Consider the following 7,813-nt stretch of genomic DNA (forward strand, 5'->3'; position numbering starts at 1 on the left):
TGTTATAGTATTCCTTCCACCTATTTTTCTAATTTTTTTAAATCCTCTCTATAACTCATGCTGTTCTCCAAAGAACTAAAACATACTATCTGACACAGCCATGAGTTCAAAACTGTGAATCTGGTCAAATTCTTGCTTTGATTCCTGCTATTTTATTTTTGACAGAAGAGATTTAAGTATCCTGGAAATAAAGATCTTCAGTTTTGATCTTAGGTTTTTAGAGCAGAAATTAGGAAAATACACAAAAGCAAAACCTAGGCACTGTTACAATTTTCTATGTTTGCTCAAAAGTGTTGATGAGTTGTCTTCTGTTAGCAACTCCAAAGATAATGCATTTTTTATTTAATGTAAGGAGATAATTTTAGTATCCATCTATAAAAAGGACTATGGATAAGGAAGAAATTTAATGGGAATATCGCTAGTTTTCTGTAGCCATCATGAAGAGGGTAAAAAAAAATCTTTAGCTTTCAGGTGAGTAAATTTCCAATTCATACACTAGTCAATTTCTTCCTTTTTTGCCATTTACTTGCAAGAAAAATTATTTTCTCACTTTTAATTTCACCCATGCTTTACCTCTGTAGTCAATTCATTAGAATTTATTCCAGAAAATCCTCTTTTCATAGGATCACAAGGGTTTTAATTAGCTGCAAATTGTCTTACTTCTGTAATGTTAAGAATTATAATAAAAAATGTAACTTAAATTTATCACATTTTTAGGGAATTTTATTACCTGCTACTTATTTGATTTAATTGATGCATGTAACTCATTTTTCCATTAAATGATCTGAATACTATAGCAAGCTGAGTAATTTCTAATTATTTTTATACACTTGCTTCACCTAAAAAAAGCATAGATGTCTTACTTTCTCCATGATAATGTTTCAAATAATAAAAATATTTACTCATAAGTAGAAACTTCATAAGAAAATGCTTTTTAAAAACTGAAAATTCAGGTAGGTAATTGAAATTATTCTCTGAAAAACACATAAATTACTCTTGCATGATTTAAACAAAATATTAGCTCAAATTGCTGTATAAATTAATAATATGTCAGCTTGCCTTCTCAGAATATGTAAACTCTAAAATCTGTTGTAAAACTCCCCATGGAATTGAGACTTTAGGTACACTTAAAGTAAAGCTATGTCTGAATAATATAATTGGATGTGAAGCTTATTACAAAATACTTTTTCACCTTCATATATTCTAAATTTTAAAGCAACTTTTGGAAAGGTTTTATTACATCCAATGTTATAAGTAAATAAACAAAAACTAATGTAAGGCACTTGCTCAACGACTACTAAATTACAGATTGAATTTTAAAAATATTGCAAGTTCAATTACCTTTCAAGAAAGACCTTTCAAGAAAGGTCTTCTGAAAAATTAGTCCTTCAGAAAACTTACACTCTATTAAATCTAGAATAGAGGATGTGCATATCCCAAATACAGGGTAAATATGTGAATATGTTAGCAAGGTGAAAGTGTATTTCATGATATCTAATTTGAAACAACCCACTAAAGCCCTCATTCAGATTTTTTTCCAGTCCAATGATGGTGCTCAGGTAAAGTTGTTTGGGATTAAAGAGTCTTTGCACTGTCTCCCCAGTAAGGATTGACATTCAAGTGTAAGATGGCTGGGTAAGTGGATACAAAGTGAATGCTCATAAATGAGATGGACTCCTTTGCCCATGTAAATACATTGAATGAGAGAATTTACAAGGCCATGTTCATGAGATTGAATTAGCTTCATGTTCTCTTCAACTTTGGACATATTCATTTAAAGGCTGTATGTTTTTAAGATCTAGACTCTATCAGGACTGAAGAAGAAACTAATTTATACTATGGTAAGGTGAAGAAGTAATGGTGTTATTTTTGTTTTGTTTTGTTGTGTTTCTTTTCAACTGTACTCACTGAAGGATGTGTTTGTGTGCCTGTAGTGCAAACAGTTCTCATTACAGCAAAGTACCATTTTACAGATAAGTGAAGTGTGCATTTAATACTATAGTCTTTCATTGTGGGAAAGGATTCCAAGAAAATTACTTTTGTTTTCTGCATGTAACTGTGAAAGAAACTGTGCTACAAATCTTTCCAAAGAAAGTTATGTTTCCATGTACAAACTCAGTTGCTCCAGTCCTTAAACTTTAGAAAACAAGCCCTCTTGTTTGAAAAGAAAAAAAATGCATTCCCAGATTAATACCTGTCAGGAAAAACCATCTGACTGTAGTAAGTTACAGTGAATTTTAATGTTATCTATGTGTAACACTCATTATCAAGTACCTAGCATTTATGTAATTAAGAACATTGGATTAATTTAGTTTCTAAGATTATTGACTATGAAAGGCATATGGTAAGCATATACATAAATTGCAAATTCTGTGATTCAATTCTTTCAATTTATTTTGGTATCTGACACAAGAAAATAAAAATTACATAGTACTTGAAGTTTACTGTGCATTTTGATACATTATATCAGTTACTCAATTCTAAACCTGCGAAGTTCTCATAAGGAAACTTGGAAAAATTTTAGTTGGTTTTATTCCCAATTTAAAACATTTACAAAATGACAGATGAATCATTTGAATGAAGTTTTATCTTCTTTTTTCACCTCTTTCCTTTTGAAGAAGCATGACATTCAAATGGAACATTTTTAAATGGCAAAAACTCTCCATTTTTTCATTGGCAGTGCCACTCCTGTTAGAAATCATGGAAAACAGAAACTATACCTCAGATTTCATTCTTCTAGGACTCTTCAACAACTCAGGAGCCCACATCTTCCTCTTTGGGTTGATGCTGACAGTGGTCTTCATTTCCCTGTTGGTCAGTGCCCTCATGATCTTCCTGATTCACTGGGACCACCGCCTTCACACACCCATGTACTTTCTACTGAGCCAACTCTCCCTCATGGACATGATGCTGGTTTCCACCATTGTGTCCAAAATGGCTGCTGACTACTTGACTGGAAATAAGTTCATCTCCCCTGCTGGCTGTGGGTTACAGATCATTCTCTTCCTCACTCTGGATGGTGGAGAGTCTTTCCTCCTGGCAGCCATGACCTATGACTGCTATGTGGCTATATGTCACCTTCTGTGAGAGCCCATCCTCATGAGCTAGCAATTATGCCTGAGAATGATTTTGGGGTCTTGGGTTCTGTGAGCAGCTGAAGGGCTCATGCAGGCTGCTGCCACCCTGAGCTTCCCATTTGCAAATCACATGAGATTGATCATTTCTTCTGTGAGGCCCCCATGCTGGTGTGCTTGACTTGTGCTGACACATCTGTCTTTGAGTATGCCATGTACATCTGCTGTGTGGTTAATGATCCTGGTCCTCTTCTCTCTCATCCTGACTGCCTATGGTCTCATCCCAGCTGCTGTTCTCCACATGTGATCCACAGAGGCCCTCAAGAAGGTCTTTGCCACCTGCTCATCACATTTGGCTCTGGTGGTATTATTACATGGGGCTGCCATTTTTATATACCTAAGACCCAAATCCTACAGGTCAGCTAACTATGATAAGATTGTGTCAGTTTATTATACTATCTTCACCCCAGTACTGAACCCCCTCTTCTACAGTCTGAGGAACAGTGAGGTCAAAGAAGCCTTATGGAAGTTGTATGTGTCAGTGTATTCCCTTTTATCATGAAGAAGAGTACATGGATTTGCTCCAAAATGATTGTGTATAATATTCTCGGTTGAAATTTAACGATATATATGTTTATATCTACATGTATGTATTTTTTCTATATTATTTTGAAGTGTGACCTAATCCTTATACTCAGTGTTTGCTCTATTGTCATCACCAAATAAAACTGGATTCTTAAAACTTACAATTTGATTGCGTAACAAATATTTAGTAAAATGTTTCTACACAATATCCTTTAATAAATGTTTGTTAAAAGAATCAACTAAGAAATCAAACAATTTTGAGGATAAAATGTTCAAATGTGTGTTGGATTAAGATGGTATTAAAATTCCATAAATTGCACAGTTCTGAAGCATGCTTTTCAACCAGTTTTGACAAATATATAGGCTCATATAACTTACACTTACTATCAAGAGACACAACTTTGGCACCCCAGAAAGGGCACTCATGGCTTTTACCAGTGAAATATCTCACTCCAGATACAACCACTCATCTGATTTTTTGTCATCATCTTTTATTTGGTCTATTTTAGAATTTCAGATAAATGAAAAACTCTACTAGGTAATTTGTGTGTCTGGCTTCCTTCACTTTGTTTAATATAAACTTAAACTTAATATAAACTCAAAATTAATATAAACTTAAACTTAATATAAGTTTAAGAAAATTCCTTGATTTTTGTATTTATCAGTCATTTGTCCTTTTATAGCTAAGTACTATTAAGTTGTAAGAATATATCCATTATTTGTGGATGGGCATCTGAACTATTTGCAATTTGGAGCAGTTATGACTAAGCCTGTTATTAACCTCCTTTTTGTGATCATATGTTCTTACTTCTCTTACTAGACTTGTGATTACTGTTTTCAATAAACTTTTTTTCATAGCAGTTGTACAATTTTATACACCTTCCAACAATGTATGCAAGTTCCAGTTGTGGCACATTGGCAACAATGCTGGGTATTGTCAACCTTGTTCATTTTAGCAATAATATCTCATGGTTTTCATTTGCATTTCCAAGATGGCAAATGATGTTAAGATGTTTTCCATGAAACTATTGCTCATTTGTGTGTCTTCTTTGTCCTTCCAAAAAATACAACTTGCTTGATTGTAAATAAACAGATAATATGTGATACCTATGGGAGTATTTGTGATTTTTCAAATCAAATTATATGTTGAATTACTTTCTTATGATTATTTGTTGAATTACTTTCTTATGATTATTTTCTGACATATCTGTTTTAAGTCAATGCTCAAAGATTAAGTATTTTAAACAATGCACTTATGTATAATGCCTTCTTCCCACTTTCATTTTCCTTGAAACTGTAAATTCTTTGTTTTCACTTATATATTGAAGCAAAGTATTCCAAATCCATTGGGCATAATGAAACAAAAAATATTGTTTTTACCAGGAGGGCTTTCAAGCAAAGATTAAAAAAAAAAAAAAAAAAAGAGTTCAGGTTTTATGGTTTATTTCTGATTTATTTGTTTGTAAATGATTGTATAACTAGAATAATTTTCAGTCTAGAAACATGATACCATTAAAAAGGTTGATGTTTCTGCAAAGGAAATATACATATGCAATGATATTATACATAAAGTGTGTACTTATAAATTATATATATTCATATGTATATATAGTCATATATTTATAAATGAATACTTGTATACATTTATATGTATAATGTTCTCTAAAGATAGCAATGAAATACAAATTCAGTGTTAAGAAAATAATTTAACATAACATTTATAAATTATTTTTTTATTTTTTAAATTTTTCTTTATTTTTTATTTTATAAAATAAAGAGAAGAAGAGCAGAGATTATTTCATTAGGGAGCACAGACAAGCTTTTTTTTTTTTTATCTTCATTTTATTGAAATATATTCACATACCATGCAGTCATACAAAACAAATCTCACTTTCGATTGTTTACAGTACCATTACATAGTTGTACATTCATTACCTAAATCAATCCCTGACACCTTCATTAGCACACACACAAAAATAACAAGAATAATAATTAGAGTGAAAAAGAGCAATTGAAGTAAAAAAGAACACTGGGTACCTTTGTCTGTTTGTTTCCTTCCCCTGTTTTTCTACTCATCCATCCATAAACTAGACAAAGTGGAGTGTGGTCCTTATGGCTTTCCCAATCCCATTGTCACCCCTAATAAGCTACATTTTTATACAACTGTCTTCGAGATTCATGGGTTCTGGGTTGTAGTTTGATAGTTTCAGGTATCCATCACCAGCTACCCCAATTCTTTAGAACCTGAAAAGGGTTGTCTAAAGTGTGCATAAGAGTGCCCACCAGAGTGACCTCTCGGCTCCTTTTGGAATCTCTCTGCCACTGAAGCTTATTTCATTTCCTTTCACATCCCCCTTTTGGACAGACCAGCTTTTATTTGGCATATTTTCTAGAGCATTTTCGAGAATGGGGTATTTTAGAAGGAAGATATGGTTTAGAATTTGGCTCAATCTGAGTGTCTTGATTTAGAATCTCTAGTAGAGCTCAGCCAATTTATTTTGTTTTAATTTTTGTTTGTTCCCATAAGCACAGACATACTTTGATCAAAGGATGATTTCATTAAATAATTTGTTTACATGTTCTTTTTAAGATAAACTATGTTCAACCTTAATCCAGATGGAAGACAGTTAACTTATCGTATAATAACTATAATAAAAATCATAACAATAAACATAAAATGTTTTGCATTCATCAAGTACTTACACTGTGACTGCATCTTTGCTTAATATTTACCTTTATTTCTTCTCTTTAACTATTACCATAAACCTATGAGGAAGGCGCAGTGCTAATTTTCATTTTCAAAACAAAGAGACTCTCTTATAAGGTCACAATTCATTGTCAACTTCACACATATCTGAAACCAGTTGTCTGACTATAACAATCTTACACTATTGAAAGGGCCAATTCTAATAGTAGGACTCATACTCCCTGTCAAGCCCAGGAGAAGCTGTGTTTTACTCAACCTTCCTAAAGAAAAACATCTTGCTCTTAGAAGAGAAGACAAATGGAGTCTCTATGTTGAGTGAGATAATAAACGCAGGATGCTTAAAAGTTTGCCTAACATTTAAAAATGTTTAATGAAGTTTAGCTGTCATAAAATTATTATTTATCTCTCCATCTGTAATAGGCAGAATGTAAGATAAGTTCATTTGTTTATTGACTCCACAAACACTTGGAGACTCCCTCAATGTTGAATTGTAGCAGCAAATAAGACAAACCAAGTACTCTGACAAGGTATAACTTTTATGGAGTGTGATATGCAGACCATAAATAGATTCCATAACATATTATGGGCTCTCAGGTTCTCAAGAACAGAAATAAAGTATGCTAACAAAAGAGACAATGGTGGGGAAAGGGTCAAGGAAACCATGTTTTATTTTTCCAACAAGTGGTTATCCTCATTCTTATAAAATATTTTGATAGATGCTGAAATGGATTCCATTCCTTCTCCCCCATGATACCCAGACTTTTCTGTGGCACCCGAAGGAATGCTTGGTCAGTAATTGTGCCCCACCCCCACCTCCTTTCATCCAAACAGTTTTAGCACATTTCCTTCACTTCCATCTCTGGCCAACCCCTGGGTCCATGGTGAATCCAGCTGCCATATCAAAGTTTGGTGCTTTTCCCTTCTACATGCAACAAGACCTCAAGGTGGGTAGTATCCTCACTTTTTCATCTTGCTGCTTCCAACCATCTCTCTTACCTTTCCCTGGCAAACAGCCAATGAACTTGAAGTAAATATCTGAATTGTGGCATCATCCAATGCCCCACAGTCACTCAAGGAAGAGATGAATTTGAAGCAGATGAATGGCTTGAGCAAAACCCAGGCACCATGAAGTATAATGGTGTTGTCTGAGCCTCTGAACTGGATGTGTTAAATGGTAAAGGACCTGGCAAGAATGTGCTGGGTTGAGTGAAACTGGTAAACAAAAATGTGGTGGCAATTGAGGAATTTAGAAAGACAGTAGGAGCCAGGTCACGTATGTCTGCAGCAGTCATGTCAACAGTTGACTAGAGTATACCCTGTTGTGAAATCTCTTGCCATTTGTGGTAGAATGCATCAACACATGAACAGATAAAATACAAGATTAAACATGATGCCCTGTTTGAGGTGCCAGGTTCTGAAAGAGAGAGAGTCCTCTGCTCTATCAACA

At 33.7% G+C, this 7,813-nt stretch overlaps 1 pseudogene; it reads left to right on the plus strand.

The window, feature by feature from the left end:
- Nucleotides 1–2,700: 2,700 nt before the first annotated feature.
- Nucleotides 2,701–3,815, plus strand: LOC119524652 (annotated as a pseudogene).
- Nucleotides 3,816–7,813: the final 3,998 nt, after the last annotated feature.

The sequence above is a fragment of the Choloepus didactylus genome, assembly GCF_015220235.1.
Source record: "Choloepus didactylus isolate mChoDid1 chromosome 11 unlocalized genomic scaffold, mChoDid1.pri SUPER_11_unloc3, whole genome shotgun sequence".
In the NCBI taxonomy this organism is placed as follows: domain Eukaryota; kingdom Metazoa; phylum Chordata; class Mammalia; order Pilosa; family Megalonychidae; genus Choloepus; species Choloepus didactylus.